The sequence below is a fragment of the Anabrus simplex genome, chromosome 5 (genome assembly GCF_040414725.1).
Source record: "Anabrus simplex isolate iqAnaSimp1 chromosome 5, ASM4041472v1, whole genome shotgun sequence".
In the NCBI taxonomy this organism is placed as follows: domain Eukaryota; kingdom Metazoa; phylum Arthropoda; class Insecta; order Orthoptera; family Tettigoniidae; genus Anabrus; species Anabrus simplex.
Window position 1 is genome coordinate 99856237 of NC_090269.1, and position 26260 is coordinate 99882496.

Genomic DNA, 26260 nt, shown 5'->3' on the forward strand with positions numbered 1-26260 from the left:
GTGAGGAAAACAACGGGAAACTACCTCACTCCTAATTTCCCTAGTATGTCTAAGCCATCTATGACATCTGATGGCAGAGCTGTTGAGGATCCAACCAGCCTTCGGGATGAGGACTAAACATATATACAACTGTGTTTGTAATGACTTTTTAATGAAAATCTTCTAAAAAATCCGTCTAATTTCGGTATCAATATTTGAACTGAGCAAATTTTTTTCTAAAGAAAAGTCTTCCTTGTTCGTTTTAGTCTGTCATCGTTGGTTATTCTGTTACCCTAGTAACGATATTCATCTACTTCCATTAAGACTTCATTTATTAATCCACACTAGTGTCCAAAAGTTAAGCACAATCACTAAACGAGGCCATACCGCCTGATAGGAATGTCAGACGGATTGCTGAACAAACGGAAGCTGTCTCACACACCATATATCAAACAACTTGTCCAAAAGAACAGTGTCAGAAAGGTGCTGATAGCTAAGGTACACATTTGACAACAACAACAAAATTTGGCAAAATCTTCCACAACAAAATATGCTGTCAATAGCCAGTATGGTTACCCTTAACGGCCACTCATGCTTCGCAGCGATGTGGCATGCTCTCTATAAGATGGTCCAAGAGATCTTGTGGCAGTCGATCCCATTCTTAGGAAAGGGCAATGCGAAGGTCTTGGAGGGTCCTTGGTGGAGGCTGACGGGATGCAATTTGCCTCCCCAATGCATCCCAGGCATGTTATATAGGATTCACATTCGCAGACCTCGTTGGCCAGTCCATGCGATGAATGTCTTCTCCAGCCAGAAATGCATCCACCAAAGCAGCTTGGTGCGGTCGGGCATTATCGTTCATTAAGAGGAAGTCTGGACCAACCGCACCTCTGAAGAGTAGAACATGTGGTCTCCGTACCTCACGCCTGTATCTCCAAGTGTCAATAGTGTTCCTCGGACCACCCATGAAGATGTGCAGGTCCGTACGGCCATTCAACATGATGCCGCTCCACACCATGACGCCACCACCACCACCATACTGGTCCCCTCCGAAGACGTTCCTGTGGTTGTATCGGCTTCCCGGTTCTCTTCTGATTAATATGCGACGGGAATCGTTCTGCAAACTGAAGCGCGATTCATCTATGAAGAGCACATGCCTCCATTCATTCATAGTCCAGTTTCGATGTTGACGACTCCACAGTAAACGGGCCCGTCTCTGTGCTGGAGTGAGCGGGACGCACACCGCTGGACGTCGGGAAAACAGCCCTGCTGTTCTGAGCCTCCGGTACACAGTTTTCCGGGAAACGGTAACCCCTGAGACGGCTGCGAGCTCCGTCGACAATCGTCTTGCAGGTGCAGTCCGATTTCGTCGGGCGGTTAAGGCCAGATATCGGTCCTGCTGTACCCTTGGTCGACCTGGTACTGGCCTACGACTAACATCTCCTGTGTCTCGAAATCGTCTCCAAAGCATGGAAATGACACTTAGTTCAAGGATGTGGCGACTTCGGTCTGTCTCTACACCTGCTTCCAGGCGGCAGAGTATTCTACCCTGCAAAACGGGGTCCAAATGGTGTCGTTCTGCCATTAAGTTGTCACGTTCACCACGAGGCTACACTCCGCACAGGGCAAACACGACTGAAGGAATATGGGGCGCAGGCACTGGCTGTGTTTACCTTGCGGTTACGCCGCTGGTCAAAGCAGGGAACACTCCTTTCCTATACAGAGCGAACATGTAAATTTGGTAGGTGCATATGTCGTGCGATTTGCTGTCTATTTCCTGTTGCCCTGCTTACTCGTAACTTATGCTTAACTTTTGGACACTAGTGTAATATTTCCTGCATCAACTGAATTAATTTGATTGCATTGCATTATTTTTGTTTTGGATTTTTTTTATTATTTTTTTTTTTGCTATTTGCTTTACGTCACACGGACACAGATAGGTCTTATGGCGACGATGGGACAGGAAAGGCCTAGGAAGCGGCCGTGGCCTTAATTAAGGTACAACCCCAGCATTTGCCTGGTGTGAAAATGGGGAAACCACGGAAAACATTTTTAACATGTACTCCTTCTCAAAGACTGTATCCATACAATTCATTTTCTGAATTTCAATATATATTTATATAAATTACCACTCTAACGAAGACCGCAGTGAAAATCCTTTCTGCCTTTTCAGCTCTCTGCAGGAGCTGTCTCAAAGTAACTGACAGAGCATATGAGCTGGAAAATATACCTAAGGACATAATTGCTCCTAGTGGATTTAGTAATGATTATGAAGAGGTGTTTTATGTAGAGATCCATAATACTGAAAAGCAAGATAGGAATTTTTACTGCAGACATCGCAAGAATGGCAATCTATATCTAATAACCCACCTGCTGGAATAAGATTAAATAATTACTAATACAGTTACTAAGAATGTTGCTAGTACTGTTACTTCTACGTTTGCCATTGCTGTTACTACCACAGTCAAATAATAATTATAATAATAATAATAATAATAATAATAATAATAATAATAATAATAATAATAATAATAATAATAATAATAATAATAATGATCATAATTGTACCGCGAGGTACACCTCAACCCCGTGCATTTACATGAAGCGCCTTGGAGAACGCTGTCTAACACATAAAACTTGAAACAGCTAGTGCAGGAAGTTGGGACGTTGGTCAACAGAGGTCACTACTAAAGTGATAGAGTAATGTGTTACTTTAAGGTTTCCTAAAGTGACGGGATTTTTTTTTTTTTTTTTTTTTTTGTGTATCACAGTTGTCAACACTTCGATCTCTTTCCGCCAACTTGAAAAGTAACCAGTTAGAAATTTTGGGTATTTAGTTTTCAACCAATCAGGGTTTTCTTGTACATATTTAATTAGCCAATAAAAACTGGGGGGGGTCTGGTTTTAGCCCAGAACCTTCTCGAACCTTCCTCTTGTATATAAAAGCTGACGCTTTTTCGAGCTAACTTGTCTTATTGATCGTCGAGTTACTGAGTGTGTGTATGTTAAGAGAGGAGGCGGGGGCGTCATCCCTCGTCGAGCAGAACATCAGCTAAGGTAATGGCCACCATATTTCTAACTCTGTAGGTATATCTGTCAGCTAATTATAGGGGAAGGTTTCCAATCTCTAATAATGTAACTGTAAAATTCCAAAAATGTACTTTTTCTTTCTTCTCATGTAAAGGTTCAACTAGTCTATAGTACTTAACTAAAACCGGGGATAGAAAGCGCGTTACCCTCTCGAATTTCCCTTAATTTAATCTTGAGGTGACTACGATTTTGTAACTGTTTCCACTGTTGTAACTTGTAACCTAACTTGTCCATCTAGTCACCTCAGTAGAATGGGATCAGCCCCTGTAACTTCGAGCCCGGAGCCCAAATAGGGTTTTATCTTGCGAACAAATTTCAAGGAGTGCAAATGTCTGCCTCCACAGCATTTTGATTTTTGGGCCGATAACTTTAACCTGTTATTTTCACGAAGATCCGGTAGAATGGGTACTCGATACTGCTGTGTAAACTTAAAAGACAATTTATATGGTCTTGTAAATTATAGGTTGTGCCTAGAGAGGCCTGAAAGTAAACATTTTATTGAGCAAAGACGCTGTAATCCGAAATGTAAAAGTTAAAGGTGGCCTTGAGTAGACTGTAAGGGTTTGGGAGCGCAGTCTCCTCGGTAGAATTACAGAGCATTGAGGCTCTTTCTTGTAATTTGTGTAAATATTGAATGGTGCCTTTGGAAGGCTGGATCTTCTAAACCTTTGGAGTAAAAGGTTCTCGTGAAATTTGTGTGTGATTTAAATATCCTCTAAAAGAAATTGGGAGACTCGTCTCCTTGATGTAGGGAATTTCGTAAATGGGGAGCTGGAAGCTCGAATTTTGTAACTAACCTTCCTGGGTTTTTCTGTTTTTCCTCCTTTGTACCAAACTATCTCTGTACCTGAAATTTGTTCTTTCACCAAGTGAATAGTTTTGTTAAAATTTAATATCTGTAAAGAAATATAACTTTTATTTTTAAAGTTTTAAATGAATCTTTTGACTGTCGTAGATTGATCCATTCAAGCCAGCACCTTCTTTCACCTCTCTGTTCCACGCAAACGCGGTAATAATAATAATAATAATAATAATAATAATAATAATAATAATAATAATAATAATAACGCGTTGACTCAGGCGAGGCCTGGTACAAGTGTTCCGAATTGACGTCCTATAATTGATGTGCCAAATATGAACTCCAATGATAAAGACGGCACAAACACCCAGCACCCAAGCCAGAGGAAGTGGAAGTTAAAATCCCCTACCTGTCCGAGCCCTTTGTACCAATGGCGTGTATGCTAAACATTTATCCGTAGAGCCGGACACCACGGTCAGGCAAAATTTACTCGATTTTAGACTAAATATTTTTTTTGGCTGCCATCATAGTGAAATAGTTTGCCAATCATACTGTATGTACTTTGAAAATATTCCCGTCAATCCAGTCGGGACGTCTAAGTCCCAATTTACATTTTGGCTCATATTACCAACATTTGGCATATTTATGGTTTCATACATGTTTGTGGATATATATCTAAATCTACGTATCAGTAAACCATATTTAAATTATTGTCAAGAAAATTAAAATTAAGTAAAGAAAGGGTTAGGGGTCGGATGTATGGTTGCATTACCTTCTCCATTCACGAGATGAAAAATTACCAGGATGCAATGGCAATGGTAAGAAAATTCTGAGAGCCAAGCATTTTCTTAACGTTTACTTCTAATCCATTATGGCCTGAAATAACTTCCAATATAAATTCATGTGAAACTCCCAACAGTAGGCACGATATCACAATCTGTGTATTCCGCGAAAAACTTAAGGAACTGTTACGTTTAATAAACCATAGTCAAATATTCGGTGAAAAACAAAGGTTTTTTATGCTGTTAAATTAGAAAAGAAGAGTTGCTTTGCCATAAATAAAATTCTAATTTCAGGGACATCTCAGATATTGACAAACTTATTTCTACGGAAATGCCCTATTCCAGTGACACTACCTCTTCAATAGAGTGGAGTTTTATTTTCATGGTATATGGGCCATGAGGTAATTTCAATCTAAGTTCAATTTTGTAAGATAGAAAGAAAGTATAGAAATGAGCTCCTAAAGGATTTCACGGCCGAGAAAAGAGTAATGTAAATGGCTATCCCCTTTATCGAGGACGAGACAATGGCAGACATAAAACGCGTTCAAAGTAACGATGTGAAAGTTAATTATCATTTTATAGTGCCTTACAATCCTTTTCTTTTATTGTATTTTTAAGCTCATTTTAACTTTGAGATATGTACGAATGTTAAGAAAATATGTTTTACAAAGTACTTGACTGCGCTCATCTAGAAATAATAACTTAAAAGTGTTTACTTCATCATGATGAGATGCCAACTTTTCTGAATATACGAAATGTAAGTGCGAGTGAAACTGTATATTGAATATCTTCCCATCTTACGCGCGAACAATCTCATACTGTGCTTCGTTTACCTTTTCATTTACAAGATGAACAGCAGGTTTATTTTCGTAATGACAATTCCACTGAAGGGTTATTTCAAGCGGATTTGTAAAGCATCCAACTGATTGCGTGGTTTAATTTAAATAAAAATCCGGTGACAAAACTCCCTACATTTACCCAGAAACTTCTATCTTTATGTTGGGAAAGTATTAAACGCGTCTGAAAAATAGATGTTAAGTCTGGAAAAGTTATCCCCAGTGGAATCATAAAAATACCATCGTCGCTTGCTGCTGCTTCACGCAGTAAGTGCCGTCTGTTTTGATTATATAAATATATTTAAAACTGTGTGCTACATTCAGGGAAGCAGCAATTCAGGGTGTTACTGAGTGGCATCGTTGTCTATGCGAAGGGTCAGTTTTCAAATGCCATTTCAATTACGCAATCATTTTCCTTCTTTTGTATATTTCAACAACCTTCCAGTTCAGTTGAATTATGGGATGCATTTCATTCTATTAGTGAAAATTGCCTACATCTTTATAACCAGCGAATAGTGCATCAACTGGCTCTACGGAACATCAAAAAGCAAAGTCTTCTCTGTACATGCCATGAAGGCCCTGGGGCTTCTAATATCCGTAACCTCGGCTAAAATGGCGTAGAATGGTTAGTTCTACGCTCGGTCGCCTTTTCCCCCAGGAATTAACCTGGTACTCATTTTTTGTGTGGGCTGAGTGAACCTCAGCGCCATATGCAGCTCTGAAAGTGAAAATTTCGTTTATTAAATGTTTCGACTTCTTAGCGGGGAACCGAACCCACGTCCTTCCGGGTGAACTGAACATGCCTTTACCACCTCGACCGGCCAGCCCCTCTCCGGAACATCAGTAAGATGAAACAATTACATGGATTTTCTCTTTCAACTTTCCTCTTACCAGTTATTAGTGACTTGCCACGTTCTGAAAGGAATGAATATTCCATGCCCCAATCTAGACGTTGCTACAACTGTTATTCGAACTCTTTCGATGGCACAATTTATGGACGAAGCCTCAGACCGTATGTTCTGAGTTCAATACCGGACTCGCACCGAAATATCCGTAAACGCAGCAACAACAGTACACAACAATATGATGTTAAGTGGCCTACATGCAATAAGTAAGGGATCAAACAAAACATGAGCGGAGTGCCTTGCTAACTATTCCTGGGTTCAATTCCCTATCCTTATCGTATTGCAGAAGACATTATTTTTCCAACAAATACAATTCACATTTCCTCCTATGGTAACTTTTCTGGATATCCTACTCCATAAAGGCAAACAACAAAAGAAACGCATAGTCCGCCTTCGTGGTGTAGTGTTTAACGTGATTAGCTGCCACCCACGGTTGCCCGGGTTCCATTCCCGGCTCTGCCACGAATTTTGAAAAGTGGTACGAGGGGTGGAATGGGGTCTACTCAGCCTCCGGAGGTCAACTGAGTAAAGGAGGGTTCGATTCCCCCCCTCAGCCGCCCTCGAAGTGGTTATCCGTGGTTTACCACTTCTCCTCCTGTAAAATGCCGCGATGGTACCTAACGCTTCCTTCCCTCTTCCTTGCCTATCCCTTACATTCTCCACATCCCCCCACAAGGCGCCTGTTCAGCATAGCAAGTGAGGCCGCCTGGGCGAGGTACTGGTCCTCCTCCCCATTGGTATCCCTCGATCCAAAGCCTCACGCTCCAGAACACTGCACTTGAGGCGGTAGGGGTGGGATCCCTCGCTGATTCCGTGGGGGAAAAACCCTGGAGGGTAAACGGATTAAGAAAGAAAGAAAGAAAGAAAGAAAGAAAGAAAGAAAGAAAGAAAGAAAGAAAGAAAGAAGAAACCCGCAAAGAAACACAACACAATTATTGGCCCCATTCATGATTAACACTGCGTCAATCTAACTCCTACTATTTGCATATTTATATTAACGCTTCCATTCAGTGATCACCTGCTTAGATGGTGTACCGGAGGTACACCAACTCCGATCATTCAAAGTGAGCGCCTTTTAGAAGGCCATCTGTGATATGAACAGTGAAACTTATTTTTGAAGAAATTCGGAACTTTGTCTTTAGATGCCTCTACTGTTGACTTATGTGTTCCCTCTGGTGGGAAGATAGACAATTACTCCTCAAAAAAATTTTAGTTTCTAAGTTTGCAAAACTGTAATATTGGTAAATTCTTTTCTGTGTTCTTGCGTTACTAGCACTGGCATCTCTTCCATCCTCTTCAAAATTTTCGACCAATAAGGAATTGATGATATCTATTAAATTAACCAACAGAAATGGTGGGTGTGTACAGGGCTTCGGCCCAGAGAAATCCGAAACGTTCCTCTGCGCTATAAAAGCTGGGAAGTTTTGGGCCGTATTGTATTTTGCATCGCTCCAGTCAAAAAGTTTAAAGTGTGTCGGAGACAGGGCCAAGCCTTTTCCATCACCGGAAGGCCCACCAGCTCAAGGTAATGACAGACTTTATTTTCAAGTTGCTTTACGTCGCACCGACACAGATAGGTCTTATGGCGACGATAGGACAGGATAGGGCTAGGAGTCGGAAGGAATCGGTCGTGGCCTTAATTAAGGTACATCCCCAGCATTTGCGTGGTCTGAAAATGGGAAACCACGTTAAATCATCTTCAGGGCTACCGACAGTGGGGTTCGAACCCACTATCTCCCGAATACTGGATCCTGGCCGCACTTAAACGACTGCAACTACCGAGCTTGGTTAGACATCTTTTAATCATGCGGTAGTCTCAGAAAGCTGACTTGAGGGGAAGGTTTGAAAATTCTTTCGTAATGTAATTTTCAATCTTTTTATGTAAATTTTCAAATAAGTCTAAATATCTTATTCTAACTTAGGGAATAAAGACTATGAACCCTCTTTTAATTCCCCATTGAACTTGGTATTGGGGTGACTATGACTTCGTAAACTTTAATATTTACCTCTTCCCTTTTTAATCTAAAATTGTCTCTCCATCTAGTCACCTCTGTAGTATAGGCTTAGCCTCTGTAACTTCGGGCCATAAACCCACATAGCGTTTCTGAGAATTTTCAAGTGAGCTTCAAAGGAGTGCAAGAATTCGCCTCCTAATATTTTGGTTTTCGGTCGACATATTAAATCTTTCCTTTTTTCACTAAGGCCAGGTATAATGGGCAATTATTGCCGCTGTTAATTTTTAACTATTGTTATTTAAATGTAACTTAGACTGTCGAGCGAATAAGACAGTGAAAACTGTTTGTATTTGACGTAATGTAAAAAGTAGTTTGTGCCTTGGAGAGGCTTGAATCTTGTGAATTTTGGAGAGTAGTCTGCTAGTTAATCGTGTGGAGCAAAGACGTTCTTTCGAATGTTGTAAATTTTGGAGCCTCATCTCTTTACTTGTAATTAATTGGAGCAGTAGTGTTCTTGGTTATAGTGTAACGTTTGATCTAAGTAACTCATCTCTTAAAAATCATTATATCTATTGTACCCGCTTTTTCTTAGGTTTCAAGTAACTATTGTTATAAGAGCTGTAGAGCACCCCTCCTGTCTATCCAACTGTTATTTGTTAATTTAACAAAGTTTAAAATCTGAAAAGAGAGAGAAAAATGAGGAAAGAAATATAATTTCAAATGTCAGGGTTTTAAATTAATATTTGATTTTTTCTCTGTCTCCCCATTCATGCCCGCACATTCTTTCACCTCTATGCTCCACTGAAAGTCCGTACCAGATATAAAAGGAATGACTTGGCACCTGGACGATGACTCGGGAGCTGTCACAGGTCCTCCATGATTGCAATTAGCACATAATAGCAGCACTGATCATTTTGGACCTCTAACAAGGCCAAAGCTGGAAGCAACCCTGCGAGGACTCGAGGGAACATCCAGTTCAAAACTGTCACCTCAATCGCAGTAGATACAGCATGACAGTTCTCCAATTCACATTTCAACAAGCCACAAATAACCGTCACAAGGACTAAGGATGTTCCCTCTTAGTCAAAGTATATTGTATTGCAATAACACCTGCAAGTGGGTTGTCAAATGCAACATTATTCTATGTATCAATTTAAGAGAATATATACTTTATAAGTGCACAAGTCCTTTACATGAGAAATTATTTTAAGACAATAACAGTGATATTAAAATTATGTCAAACAACAAACACCCACATAAATAGTAAAAGAAATGAAATATTTCGGAGAATGGATTAGTTAAGGCTTTGTACAATTCAAAGCAATGGAATCCAGGAAAAATAAACTTGAACTGGCCTTACAACTCACAAAGGATAGTTTCAACAAGAAATCCTATTAATGGGGATCCGTAATTAACCATTATAAAACAGTGATTAAACTAGCAGCGGAAACATCAAACATGAATTTCACAGGCGAACTGGAGAAATTCGACCTAAGCGAAAGGATAATTTTATAAAAGATCCTAGGAAAAAAATTTCAGGATAATAGGATAATACACATCAAGTGTGAAACAATCTACAAGAAAATTGAAAACTCTCACATACTATGTGAAGAATAAGGATACATTTTTACGGTCATATTCTCAGAATGACTTGAACACGAATAGATTAGGCAAACAAATCTTTGACTTCCTCCATAACCGCAAAAGAGAACCCGACTGGTTATAGAAACTGAAAAACATTCTAGTAGAAATAAAAATTACAGAAAATCCACTATTCCATCGAACAGCTAAATTAATAACTAAAGACGGTATAATGCTCCAAGACAAATCTACATTAAAAACCAAACCTATTATCTCCGAAGATCAGAAAGAATGAAGGAATACTTGGCACTAAGAAAAGAACAACACACAGATTGATTCAAAGTACCACAAAGAGTGTAAAACGAAGGAAGAAGTCGTATTTCATAACAGTGAACTGTGCCATTTTAGAATTAACGTGTCCACAAAGACGCACACGAGATGCTATCAGCTGGTACAATTATTTTATTTACATGTATTTACAAATTAAATATACAAATAACTTTGATCACTGCTGTCACAACAAAACGCTCACATCACGAGGCCGCCATTTTGACAAAAGCCAATCGCTGCACATGGGGATTACAACCATGGAACACCAAAAAAAAAACAGTTTACTGCTTGAAAACATGTCCACACGTTGTCACAAGCATAACTCTCTTCCAACAACTCACTTAACAGTAACAAACCTCACCGTCAAGATCGTCTCTTTATACAGGTATCCTGGCCAGGCTTCCAGAAAGATACATTACAAGCAATACCTTCTCGAATACTCGAGAGTGCATAATACATAGATTATAATGTATGTAATATTTTCAATCGTTCTCGTGCTTATTACCATTCTGGAAGTTACAGTGTGTTCCACAATTATAGATTACTATTTACAAATGCAGGTAAGAATATATTATAATATTAATTTACAGGTATTTACATTAACTGAACTGATACGAATAATTATATATAGCACATGCTTCATGACATAACCTCACAAACACTGTGATCTTATCGTGTGTACATATGATGTAATAATAATAATAATAATAATAATAATAATAATAATAATAATAATAATAATAATAATAATAATTCGATCTCGATATCTGCATTTGTTATCCATAGGTGAGAGAATATTGTTTTTCAACTTATATCTGTTTTCGCACTTGCGTTAGAACTTATGATTATAATTATATATTTATCTGAAGATGGCCTTATAAAAAGGCCGAAACTAGTAATGTAACGCGACTTGAAATATAAAAGCATATTTTTGTATGTATAATGTATTAAATAGATGGTAACATCTCATCCTTATAACTTGTGCAACATATTTTTATCACGCTCTCCCAAGTCTATTCACTCCACAGTAACATTCACGTGAACTGCTCCATAGCTGTATTATCTCTCAAGTTTTGACATGACGTTAACAATTGCTCTTCAGTCCTCGCATTTTTTTTAATTTTTTATTTGTTTACCCATTGGAAGCAACGCGTATGTTTGGTGTGATGTTACACCGCCACGCGAGGACTGGCGCCTACACTGCGAAGCTTGAGTGGCGTTATGATCCTCGGCGTGGTCCAGATAAGATTACCGCGAGTGTGGGGGAGATCTATTAAGTTAGCAGGCTCTGTCCATCCCGCCGTATGTCCTCTAATGTAATTGGGGATACTTTTGATGGAACTCCTCTTTCTTACAGACCAGTTTTATGAACCTCAGTGCAGAAAGACATGACAAAATACATTCCATCTTAAGGAACATCGGGATAGTTATAAAATGTAAACTTGATCCAATAGCTCCAGTTTGACTTAAATTGAGTTTCCGCTGACAATCATTGATAGAGTGTCAGCCTCTGGATCCCAATATCACAGGTTCGAGGCCAGAAGAGGCAGTTGTCTTTATGGAGGGTGGGTAAATATCCACAGTTTTATCCCTTCAGGCAAGCAACTCAATGTTGAAGACAACCTAGGGATTTGAGCTACGAATTTTCAGGTAAATAAAATATAAATAAAGTGCGAGAATACATTATTTATTCCTAAAAATTACAATCCTTTTCTTATTCATCGTTATTCGGTCGATTAGATTAGAAGTTTTCCTTTTTCTACCACTACGAACGCTAATGTGAGTCAATGCATTGTTTCACTTAAGCACCACTACGAGCGCTATTGCGAGTCAATGAATCGTTTCACCTATGCACCACTACAAGCGCTAATGTGATTCAATGCATTGTTTCACCTAAGCACCACTACGAGCGCTACTGTGATTCAATGCATTGTTTCACCTAAGCACCACTACGAGCGCTAATGTGATTCAATGCATTGTTTCACCTAAGCACCACTACAAACACTAATGTGATTCAATGCATTGTTTCACCTAAGCACCACTACGAGCGCTAAAGTGAGTCAATGCATTGTTTCACCTATGCACCACTACAAGCGCTAATGTGATTCAATGCATTGTTTCACCTAAGCACCACTACGAGCGCTAATGTGATTCAATGCATTGTTTCACCGTTGCCTACGTGATTAGTACTTATCTCGTAGGCAACGGTTTCACCCTTAGCCTACAAGTAATAAAAGGCCTGCCCAATGGCCACTCTTAGCTAACCGCCCTGTGGATGCTATATTTGCCGCTAGAGGCGCTGCAATTCAACCTCACGTGAACACATCGGTTGGCGGTATATTTACATGTTGTATGCTTACGGGTGACGTCGTATTGTTAAAATACGCCAATTATATTACGTTAGTGTACTGTTGCGTACCGTTTTATAAACAAGGCTCTAGAAACAAAGTTCCTGGAACTAGTTTCTAAGAATTCCCTCCCCAAGAGACAACTAGGGAATTATGGATTAAAGCAATAAGCAGACAAGGTATGGTACAGTAAATACGCAGACCATGTGACGGCAAAAGTTAGGTTAATTATTATTATTGCTCCTGTTCTGATGATAATTTCCTTATTCTGTTGTGTAGGTGGTACCAAGAATAAGTTATGGAACCCTAGTGACCGCTTCGTCGTATGCAGTAATCACTTTATGGAATGTGACTACAAACCTGAACTGAAGCTAAAGCGGTTAAAGCCTGATGCGGTGCCCACCGTCTTTAGTGATTACCCGCCAAGTAAGAAAATAAAACTCTTAGTGCCAAGAAGATGTATTGTAAAATCAATTATACCCAGAACATCTCCTAATGCTGGTTCTCTTCCGAGTAATTCGTGTGCTCCTGGTGTCTCAAGTGATAGTGGTAGTGATTCAGCCAAGAAAGATGTGTCTACAGAAACTTACATGTGCGACATATAAACTCGCGGAATAGGACATGGCAGTATAAGCACTGTGTAGGTCACTTCGACGTGCAAGGCAGAGGATATCTGCACTGAGGCGTTAGACGCAGTCGAGGCTTCGAGTGCTGAAGGAAATGTAAAAGCAATGTTTCTACAAGAACAGCTTAAAGTACGTGTACAAAAAAACTCAGGTGGAAAGATATAACTGTCAGGTATTGTATTATCGGTTACAGTTAAGTCCCCGGCTGGTTACAGATTTATACGAAGTAGCGAACTGTTAAGCTTGCCTTCTAAGTGTTGTGTTGGTAGCACTACTGATGTAATGGTTTCAAGTTTAATAGTAAAGAGACCGCGTGAAGAAGCAAAATGCACCGAGAGAATAAATACATTTGGCTAGATTATTGTAGATGAGATGGCTATTCAACCCCGCGTGTTTTACTGTAAAGCTGCTGATGAAGTACAGGGACTCGTCTCACTGGGTGGACTCGAAATTGATTTAGGCTTAGAAAAATTGATTGCAATAAAACTTCTGTGTTTTGTGTTCGTTGGACTTGCTTCTCTTTTTAAAATCCTTGTGGCATACTAAGGCTGAAGTACTTCATCAACTTGATATTGAGGTTATTGATAAAATGGAAAAGGCTTCTTTTCGAGTTGTGCGTATAGTGGCAGATAATCACTCCACAAATGTGAAACTTTTCCATTTGCTTTCTGGAGGTAGTACGACCCTACCCGTTGTGCCACATACCTCGGACAGCTCACGGAACGTGTTTCTCTCTTATGAACAATGCCAGATACTGAAAAATTTAAGAAATACATTGCTATACGTGAAGAAGCATCTGGTCAAGGATGGGAAACCCAAATCTGGTAGATTCATCAGGACTTACAGAAGGGCATGCAAGTAGAATTAATAAGAAGGCTGACACACAAACATGTCTACCCGACATCATTTGAGAAGATGCACATGGGTAGAGCCGTGGATATTTTCTCTTCAGATGTCATTTCGGTGCTCGATTTCTTGAGGCAATATGGGTCAAGAATTTTAGGATGCTGAAAGTACTATTGAGTTCTTGAAGATAGATAAGAAATAGTTCACCATCCTCAACGTGAAGAACACTTTGCAGCATATTCGCTCTGAATTTCTTCTCAGTTGATGATGAAAGACTCCTATCTGGAACTCTGGGAGAAAGCATCAGCAAGTTCGGAGGAATTCGTAAGTAAAGAAACTTATCAAGCAGCTTGTCTGATGACAAAATCTGCCACCCTGTGAGTTAAGTACCTGCTTGAGAATGGTTTCCATTTTGTGCTAAAAAGGAAATTTTCTTCTGATGAAATAGAAAGCTTATTTAGTTGCATCAGGCAACTTGGAGGTAGCAATGACCAAACAAACGTTGCAAGTGTTACCCATAGCCTACATAAAATTCTAACAAATGGACTCGTTAGTGCACCTTTCACGGGAAATGTAGCACCTGAATCCACCTGCAGTGACTGGATGGTAACGTCTAAATCAACAAGGATATTTACTAGCTCAACTATTCACGCGAATGAACCGGCAACAACGAATCCAGAGTTACCACGAAATTTTCAAACACAACTGGAAAGCATCGAAAAGGAAGCCGAAGGAGCACCATGCGTTTCTATGTCGAGTGCTGCAATGGCATATATTGGAGGGTATTTGGTAAGAGTTGTCGAAGACCACATGCCATGCCAAGAGTTTCTTGATAAAATTAATAGTATCCAGAGTCCATCTCCACTAATGTCATTAATAAAAATCAAAGACAGAGATAGTCTCAGGTATTCAAAGCCAGGTTTTGTTTCACTGCTGATGAAACTGGTTCAAGTAACGGATGAAATGGTAACGGTAACGCTGGGCAGTCCAAAAATAGCCCAAACATTAACCAAAATACTGCTACCACATGTTGCTAAAAATCCTATTCTAGAGTGTTGGAAAAGTGTTGATCCTGAGGAACTAAGCAGAATAATACTGCAGAAGTTTCTGTCCCCCTGTGTCACTAACTACACTAATGCATGACGGATGAGTATCGCCGAGATTACTTCTTGGGAAGAAAAAACAATTTATGAAAAGAAAATATGAAGGAAAATTGTTAAATTCGTTCCTTTTCACTGAAATTGTACGGTGCGATAGTAAACAAATCTAGTGGCATATATTGGACAGACATTAATTTCGACAGTTGTGTGTTATCTGACATGATAATCCACAAATGAATTGAACTCCTAGGGGTAAAAGGTGAACATTTATTATTTTCTCCTTCATTCTGCTTGGGGACGTACATAATGTACATGAAATATAGTGTAGAGGTAAATTTGTGATTGTTTTAACTTCCGTTAACAATGCTAGTGAGTGCTGATGTGAGGTGGTATACTAGCGCTGCAGTGGTCAAGACGCGCACTGCCGGGCGGACACTGTTTCTGAAGAGGGCACTGCGAGTGAGCAGGCTTTCTATTACTTGTAGGCTAAGTTTCACCTAAGCACCACTACAAGCACTAATGTGATTCAATGCATTGTTTCACCTAAGCACCACTACGAGCGCTAATGTGAGTCAATGCATTGTTTCACCTAAGCACCACTACGAGCGCTAATGTGAGTCAATGCATTGTTTCACCTAAGGACCAATACGAGCGCTAACGCGAGTCAATGCTTTGTTTTACTTAAGCACCACTACGAGCGCTAATGTGATTCAATGCATTGTTTCACCTAAGCACCACTACGAGCGCTAATGTGAGTCAGTGCATTGTTTCACGTAAGCACCACTACGAGCGCTAATGTGAGTCAATGCATTGTTTCACCTAAGCACCACTACGAGCGCTAATGCGAGTCAATGCATTGTTTCACCTAAGCACCACTACGAGTGCTAATATGAGTCAATGCATTGTTTCACTTAAACACCACTACGAGCGCTAATGTGAGTCAATGCATTGTTTCAGTCAAGCACCACTGCGAGCGCTAATGTGAGTCAATGCATTGTTTCACTCAAGCACCACTACAAGAGCTAATGCGGGTCAATGCATTGTTTCACTTAAACACCACTATGGGCGCTAATGTGAGTCAATGCATTGTTTCACTTAAACACCACTACGAGCACTAATGTGAGTCAATGCATTGTTTCACTTAAGCACCACTACGAGCGCTAATGTGAGTCAATGCATTGTTTCACTTAAACACCACTACGAGCGCTAATGTGAGTCAATCCATTGTTTCACTTAAGCACCACTACTAGCGCTAATGTGAGTCAATGCATTGCATTGTTAAGCACCACTACTAGCGCTAATGTGAGTCAATGCATTGTTTCACCTAAGCACCACTACGTGCGCTAATGCGAGTCAATGCATTGTTTCACTTAAGCACCACTACGAGCGCTAATGTGCGTCAATGCATTGTTTCACTTAAACACCACTACGAGCGCTAATGTGAGTCAATGCATTGTTTCACTTAAGCACCACAACGAGCTCTAATGCGAGTCAATGTATTGTTTCACTTAAGCACCACTACTAGCGATAATGTGAGTCAATGCATTGCATTGTTAAGCACCACTACTAACGCTAATGTGAGTCAATGCATTGTTTCACCTAAGCACCACTACTAGCGCTAATGTGAGTCAATACATTGCATTGTTAAGCACCACTACTAGCGCTAATGTGAGTCAATGCATTGTTTCACTTAAGCCTTTATAACTACATTCCGGGTGGATATTTTTCAAAAAATCAAACAACGCCTAAGGGTATTGAACCAAGGAAGACATTACGGAAATAATTATGTATACAAGTTAATTTGGCTAGGATTTGAATCAAAAAAGAAAACGAGTAAAGAAACAAGTGATTTTTGGCTGCTTTTTTCGGAACTGTATTTAGGCCGGAAGCGATTGTCGAAATTTGTTTTTTTAGTTTGATAGCGCTACGCAAGGCACATAAAATGAACACTTTCTGAGTCCTTTATCTCTTCAACTTTCGGCACAATTGAGGACATTGCTTAATTTTACGTTTTCCGTAGTCTGGGGACATATACTTTGTCTGATAAGAAATATTTTCAATATTAAAACATCCGTCAAGTCACTCAATGTAGTATATAAATTATCTCTGCTGACACGTTGGATGTTTAGCTGAATAAATGAATTGAAATTCAGTCGTAGATCACCCAACAGAGCTCCAGAATAGTAAAAGAGAATGTCTAAATTGTCGCGCAGGCAGTTTGAAAGGCGCTAAAACAAACACCGAGTGGTAAATAACCCGTTCTTTAGAGCGGTCAAAGGTTACGTGCTAAGGAGCTCTTTTAAATGGGTGCTGCACCCGCACAGTGGAAGATATGCAACTGAAATCCATCGTGCAGCGTTTGTTCTCCAGGTTAGGGACGGTGTCATTGAAACCTGGCCCTTAGGTATAAGATACCTTTAGGTATGGCGAGACCACCACAATAATATCATATATGAAGTGTCAAAGGTGGTCAGGACAAGGTTCCTTATCTCAAACTGATCCATTTGCAGTCCTCCCTCACCCCTGAAAGTTTGTACGATGATTACGGACACACCCTGTATAACACTAATCAGAGAGAAGAAAAAAGGAAGGGGTCCGTAATTAAAAAAAAAACGAAGATATCAGCAGAAGGAAGACAAAGACCACGCAGTAGGTGAAAATGAAAGTCTCCCTAGGCTTCAAAACCTAACAGTGCCGGGGTCGGAAAAGTACAAGTGTTCACCAAAGACGGTCGGATAAGATAGATGAAAGTGACGAGCCTGGCACAAGTAAGTGGAAGCAATGCCAACCTCAGCTAAACGACACGCGTAGTCGCCAACACAGGCTCCCAAGTTGAGAGCCCCTTGGGCCACTTTTAGTCGCACTTTACGACATGCAGGGGATACCGTGGGTATTATTCTACCACCCCCAACTATAGGCTGATCAGGACAACGAGACAGTGAAATGGAGGTCAATGATCCACAGCCTGAATCAGGAGATTCCTGTACAAGGGTGACGGAAAGAAAATAAAATTATTATTATTATTATTATTATTATTATTATTATTATTATTATTATTATTATTATTATTAATAATAATAATATTTTCGCAATTTATTGGGATCAGTACTTGAAGTACATTTTGCCCAGACTTAGGACGGGATGTCTTTCCTGGCCCTAACTCGTGTGTAATAATAATAATAATAATAATAATAATAATAATAATAATAATAATAATAATAATAATAATAATAATGGTGTGTGGCCCACGGAGAAGCCTGGTGAAAGTCTTACGTGCTGTGACTAAGGAGGCCTGCCTATCTAGGATTAAATATAATTTAAGGACCGTGAAGAGCAAATAACCAATGAAGGTTAAAGTTCTCTGTACCGGGAGGTACACCTCAACTCCACTCATTTAAATGTGGCGCCTTAAGGAACGCTATCTCTAACAAAACGCGAAACACCTACGGCATGAAGTTGGGACATTGACCTGAAGATGTCACCAGTGAATTATTAAGTAATGTGTTATTTTGAAGTTGCCTAAACTGACTGGACTTATTTGTTTTGTTTTGGTTTACGTCAAGAAGTTTAGACTTTTTTCCATAGATGTCATTACAAAAACTGAGGTAATGCGCTCTGATGCAAGGTAAAAGAATTAATTAATTAAGGAAGTTTTGTGTTATTATGTTATTTTGTTATTTCAAGGTTTGCAACACTTCTTTCTCATTGCGCTAGTTTTTTAATCTGGCCAATCGGGAATTTTCTGTAATTATTTTTCAACCAATCACACATTTCCTGTACCTTTTGAATTTGCCAATATAAATGAGAGGGTGCGTCTGGATTTAGTCCTGAATCCTCTCGAACCGTCCCCTCACGTGTATAAGCTGCGGCCTTTCAGGCTACCTTGTATTTGGATCATCGAATTTCTAAGAGTGTGTGTATTAAGACAGGAGGCGAGGTGCCTCATTCTTCGCCAGGCAGTTCATCAGCCCAGGTAATGGTCACCAGTCATATCTCTCTGTAGCTACCTCCGCAGACTTACACGAGGGGAAGGTTCTAATTTCTAACTCTGTAACCTCCTTTTTTCCAAAATGTAATCTTTCTTTCGGTTAATGTAAAATTTCATAAAAATCTTAAACTCTAAATCAGGGAAAAAGGGTGCGTTACCCTCCCGAGTTCCCCTTCAACTTAGTTCGAGGTGACTACGATGTTTCTCTTTCCTGTAAAGCATAATTATCCTTCATTCTAGTCACCTCAGTAGCTTGGGATTAGCCTCTACTTCATCGGGCCGAGAGCCCATTTGGGTTTTATATTTAATTTTCTAGGAGCCCGAGTGTACGCCTCCACATATTTTGTGTGCGGGCCAGTAATTTAAACTTTTTTCTTTTCCACGAAGGCGCAGTAGTTTGGGTACTGATTACCAGTGTGTACAAATTGCAAAATTGTAAGTTGGGCCTAGAGAGGCCAGAAAGTTTTTTATGTAATGTTGCCTTGTGTAGGCTGTAAGAAATTTGGAGCGCGTAGGATAGATTTACGGCTTTATGGTCTCAAGGCTCTTTATGTACAGTATCACCATTCCCCCATACCAATGTCAAGGGTCGCCTAATCACAAGCAAAAGTAAGAGTATACCTGAGTGAAAATCAATAAACGTGATTATTTAGAAATTATCAGCATAATTATCCGCATCCGTGCATGGTTCTATATAGTGTTTCTACGGTGGCTGTCAGAGTGCTGTGCAAACGTAAATGAAGATGTCTATTATTTTAAAATTTGCTTACGTCGCACCGACACAGATGGGCCTTATGACGACTATGGGATTGGAAAGGGCCATGAGTGGAAAGGAAGTGACCGTGGTTTTAATTAAGGTACAGCCCCAGCATTCGCCTGGTGTGAAAATGAGAAACCACGTAAAACTATCCTCGAGGCTGCCAACAAATGGGTTCTAATCCACTATCAATCAATCAATCAATCGATCAATCAATCAATCAATCAATCAATCAATCAATCAATATTGATCTGCATTTAGGACAGTCGTCCAGGTGGCAGATTCCCTATCTGTTGTTTTCCTAGCCTTTTCCTAAATGACTGCAAAGTAATTGGAAATTTATTGAACATCTCCCTTGGTAAGTTCTTTCAATCCTTAAGTCCCTTTCCTAAAAAGCGAATATTTGCCCCAATTTGTCCTCTTGAATTCCAACTTTGTCTTCATATTGTAATCTTTCCTACTTTTAAAGACACCACTCGAACTTATTCGTCTTCTGATGTCATTACATGCCCTCTCTCCACTGACAGCTCGGAACATACCACTTAGTCGAGCAGCTCATCCCCTTTCTCCCAAGTCTTCCCAGACCAAACCTTGCAACATTTTTGTAACGCTACTCTTTTGTCGCAAATCATCCAGAACAAATCGAGCTGGTTTTCTTTCGATTTTGTCTAGTTCTGGTATCAAGAAATCCTGATGAGGGTCCGATACACTGGAACTATACTCAAGATGGGGTCTTAACAGAGACTTATATACCCTCTCCTTTACATCCTTACTACAACTCCTAAATACTCTCAACACCATGTGCAGAGACATGTACCCTTTATTTACAATCATATTTATGTGATTACCCCAATGAAGATCTTTCCTTGTATTAACACCTAGGTACTTATAATGATCCCCAAAAGGAACTTTCACACCATCAACGCAGTAATTAAAACTGAGAAGCCTTTTCCTATTTGTGAAACTCACAACCTGACTTTTAACCCCGTTTATCATCATCTCACAACATTATCGAGGTCGTTTTGCAGTTGCTCATAATCTTGTATCTTATTTATTACTCTGTACAGAATAACATCATCATCATCTTCAAAGAGCCTTATCTCTGATTCCACTTCTTTACTCATATCATTTATATATATAAGAAAACATAAAGGTCTAATACAGTAATACTGCCTTGAGGAATTCCCCTCTTAATTATTACAGGGTCAGATATAGCTTCGCCTACTCTAATTCTCTGAGATCAATTTTCTAGAAATATAGCCACCCATTCAGTCACTCTTTTGTCAAGTCCAATTGCACTCATTTTTGCCAGTGGTCTCCCATGATCTACCCTATCAAATGCTTTAGACAGGTCAATCGCGATACAGTCCATTTGACCTCCTGAATCCAGGCTATCTGCTGGAATCCTACAAGTTGAGCTTCAGTGGAATAACCTTTCCTAAACCTTTCCGAATGCAAGCTGACAGCTACGAGATCCCAACCGCACAGCCACTCGCTCGGTACTTATAGCAATTACTGTATAACAGTTATTATGACAACAATAAAAATAAATTTTTAAAAACAGCAAGACTGTATTTCTTCTGACAATACTGGGACAGCAAATATAAACGTTAACAGAAATTTCAGAGAATGACTAAAGACAGATTAAAATAATTGAGATAATTATCTTAATCATTCATATTGTTGTCACTGTATTCTTCCATTATTGAGTATAATAGTGGGTTTCATTCCCCAACATATTTAGCTTTGGGGGACTATGTAATTTGGACAATACCGTCTTGGATGTACGGACACAGAGTATGGTGTCAAGAGTTCGATGATCCATGGGTTTTTCACACTGTCTGCGCATACACAGCAATCACTAACACTAGCGCAGGAATATGTAAAAAGTTGGGGTGTACAATCCATTCCGGTGGTAGACTACTTGAAAATTGTGCGATCGAGAAGTCCGTTCGATGATGTACGTCACATATCTCCAAGAGTTTGTAACACGGGTACATTCATGTAGACGGTGAAGACGAGTGTCTTCTGCTCTGCGACACACGGTACACAGTGAACTTTCTGCCCTTTGAATATTATGCTGTTTACTATTTGTCGGCACAATATCGTGAACAACTGTATACCAATTTACTTGCAGTTCAAGAGGGAAACCCCTATGTGTAATATTCCTCCAGATGCGGTTCCAGCCGCATACTACTGTATAATAGAGAGATGAATCCTGGGAACCTCATATTGGCTACACTGCAGGGACATCGTTTTTAACGTCACGTTAATATTCATAAACGTTTACATTCATTTCATACTTCAAATATCGTGCATGAAGGGATAATTTATACACAGTAGAAAAGGTGAGGGTTCGGGATCTGCTGTAAACTGCATAATGTACAACAGCCCGTCAGCAATGAAGTGATATATAAATGTGTTAATTACCGACATTATTTATTTATTTATTTATTTATTTATTTATTTATTTATTTATTTATTTATTTATTTATTACCGGGCGAGTTGGCCGTGCGCGTAGAGGCGCGCGGCTGTGAGCTTGCATCCGGGAGATAGTAGGTTCGAATCCCACTATCGGCAGCCCTGAAGATGGTTTTCCGTGGTTTCCCATTTTCACACCAGGCAAATTCTGGGGCTGTACCTTAATTAAGGCCACGGCCGCTTCCTTCCAACTCCTAGGCCTTTCCTATCCCATCGTCGCCATAAGACCTATCTGTGTCGGTGCGACGTAAAGCCCTTAGCAAAAAATATTTATTTATTTATTTATTTATTTATTTATTTATTTATTTATTTATTTATTTATTTATTTATTTATTTATTTATTTATTTATTTATTTATTTGTTGTGCATGAAACAGGTTCAAACCTAATGATATGCAATACCTTACAAATACTATTGCATTAATATAAATGTAATCTCGCGTCCTCATCCTGAGGTGGTGCAGCTCTTTTCAGGTACATCCCCAATGGAGATGAGCTGCATGTGCCATTTTAACCACAGACCAGCCGTCCTGCCATTCATAAATTTCCGGCAGTTCGGTGAATCGAACCCGTGCCCCCGAGGACGGCAGCTAATAGTGCTAACCGTTACGATACGGAGGAGGACATGAACGACTTAAAATTATATTAACTTGTAAAAAATCTCTATATATAAATTAAGAGTTTTGTTTGAACATCGCTCAGAATTTAAAAAAGAATGCCATTTCTGTATCGGTCTTGCCCACAGTAACAAAGAAGTGCAATTTTTAATTTTCTGTTATGTCAGTCAGTCCGTCCGTCCGTCCTTCAGTCACTCAGTCATTCGAGCATTGCTAACATGGAAATATTGTTTAATCGTGTTAGCTGACGATGGTTTTTGTCATGATTGTCTTAAGATGTAAAACCAAGTGGTCTTCGGTCCGTATCGACAAGGAAAATTGTGAAGATGATTATAAAATCTGAGTAAACATTGATAGAACGATCGCTTGAGGAATAAGACACGAGGGAGTCATATAAGAAGGAATGTCTTTACATTAGATGTTCCAATATCTCAGGTTCGGAAGAAAACTAAACGTCAAGGCCTACAACATCGAAACCTAAATATACTGGTCAATGATAACATTACATTGACCATAATTGGGATGTGATTTGTCTCTTCTGCTGCCACTCATCTCAGATAGATGGGAATGCTGTTACGTCCCGAGTAAAGCAGCCTGCCTGAGTATTGGCAGAATGTAGCTGGGGAGTTAGATAACTTTGCGCATGCTATATGATCGTGCCATCAACGAGGAGTGCAACAGCTAATCAGATATAAACCAATGGTACACCTTCCTTGAATTGCATAATAGCAGCAATTGAAAACAATACTGCAAATTCTCCGTTATGCACGTACACAACAGTAGACTACTATTACCAACGGTGTTCAAATCCGGCTTCTAATTCTGACTTCAGTTCGAGTGGATCAACGGAAACTGTTAGGTTTTTCATATACTGAAGAAGTGTCATAAATTTTTACCGTTGAGCTGAGTGGCTCAGACGGTTGAGGAACTGTCCTTCTGACACCCACTTGATAGGTTCGATCCTGGCTCAGTCCGGTGGTATTTGAAGGTACTCAAATACGTCAGCCTCGTGTCCGTAGATTTACTGGCGCCTAAAATAACTCCTGATGGACTAAATTCCAGCACCTCGGCGTCTCCGAAAACCGTAAAATTAGTTAGTGGGACGTAAAGCAAATAACATTATTATTATTATTATTATTATTATTATTATTATTATTATTATTATTATTATTATTATTATTATTATTATTATTATTATTATTATTATTATTATTATTATTATTTATCCGTTCTGTGAGTGAAGAGTGTTGTAGAATATAAGAAGTGTTCGTCTGTGATTCCACAACATCCTTTAATAACTGACGATGCACTTCGTTTGAAGGCGTTGTTTGTTTCAACATATCTCGGGAATCCTTAATTTCAAGCATAAACTTTATCAAAAAACTTACAAAAATAGATTAATTGACGAGCATTTAAAATCGTGCTCAGTGTTAACAGATATTCGCCCGACATAAAGGCTAATGTTCAGGAAAGTTCCTGCCAAGTTTCACTGCCATGTGGGTAAATGATAAATGATGAAAACTAGTATTTTTGCAGCTATTTACAGTATAATTTACTTACATATGTAGGCTATATCTCAACGTATTTGGCTAGAGATTTCTTTACTCTGATATTCATTGAATTTTCAAAAGATGAATATCTTATACTGCAATTGTTTAAACGGTAGATAATTTGAAAATGTGAGCGCTACTTAGTAGATCACTGAAGCATATATTTTGCCGGTTCCTGTCTTACGTCCAGCATAACGGTACAAAAGCCTCCGTGGCTCAGACAGCAGCGCGTCGACCTCTCACCGCTGGATACCGTGGTTCAAATCCCGGTCACTCCATGTGAGATTTGTGCTGGACAAAGCGGAGGCGGGAAAGGTTTTTCGCCGGGTACTCCGGTTTTCCCTGTCATCCTTCATTCCAGCAACACTCTCCATTCTCATTTCATAGCACCTATCAGTCATTAAAAAATCACTTTGGGAGTGGCGACCCCATCGTACTAATAGCCTATATCTGCTTCATTCATTCCATCCCTGACCCGGTCAATGACTGGAAAACAGGTTGTAGGTTTTCAATACACAACATACAGCACAATGTATGACTGCTTGATTTTGTGGACGTTAACTCATCAAAATGTACTTCAGTCTTGATTCTTCATTATTGTGACATTGTTTTAGTTGACACGACGAGAGAAGAAACACTCAAACTTCAACGAGCACTGAATTCCTGCCTGCGATGTATTGGGTACGATGTACATATCATCCCATACTATCAGGCTGTCTCATGGTTGATGTCTGATAAACGTCGGCAGCTGCACACTTTAACAATGGTGTTTAGAGTGGTAGCTGAACGTAAGCCACTCAATATTTCTTCTAAATTCACCTTTTTATCCTAATTTCACAACTTAAATACACGAGCCAGATCCTTTCTTTCCGTTCCAGTTCACAGCACAAATAAAATGAATAGATCATTTGTGATGACAGGCGCTATATTAAGGAATTCCCTGACAGCTCAGGCCGGAGAAATCAGCTCTTTAACAAGATTTGAGGCCACCTGCCGAGACTACCTGCTCAGGACAGCTGACCGAATGGTTGAAGTATGAATGTGTGCGTGCCTGAGGATTAGTCATTTTTAAGTGTTTTTAATATAATACATACACCCATACATGATCATTATAGACTGTTATGCCTTTCAGCGTTCAGTCTGCAAGCCTCTGTGAATTTATTAAACGTCGCCACAATCCTCGATTTGCAACTAGTGTTGTGGCCTCATTTAGTTATATACCTCTTATCTTTAAATCGTTAGAAACCGAGCCCTAACCATCGTCCCTCTACTTCTCTTACCCTCCATAACAGAGTCCTTTATTCCGTTAGGTAACCTATTCTCCTCCATTCGCCTCACATGACCCCACCACCGAAGCCGGTTTATGCGTACAGCTTCATCCATCGAATTCATTCCTAAATTAGCCTTTATCTCATTCCGAGTACTCTCCTGCCATCGTTCCCACCTGTTTGTACCAGTAATCATTCTTGCTACTTTAATGTCTGTTACTTCTAACTTATGAATAAGATATCCTGAGTCCACCCAGCTTTCGCACCCGTAAAGCAAAGTTGGTCTGAAAACAGACCGATGTAAAGATAGTTTCGTCTGGGAGCTGACTTCCTTCTTACAGAATACTGTTGATCGCAACTGCGAGCTCACTGCATTAGCTTTACGACACCTTGATTCAATCTCACTTACTATATTACCATCC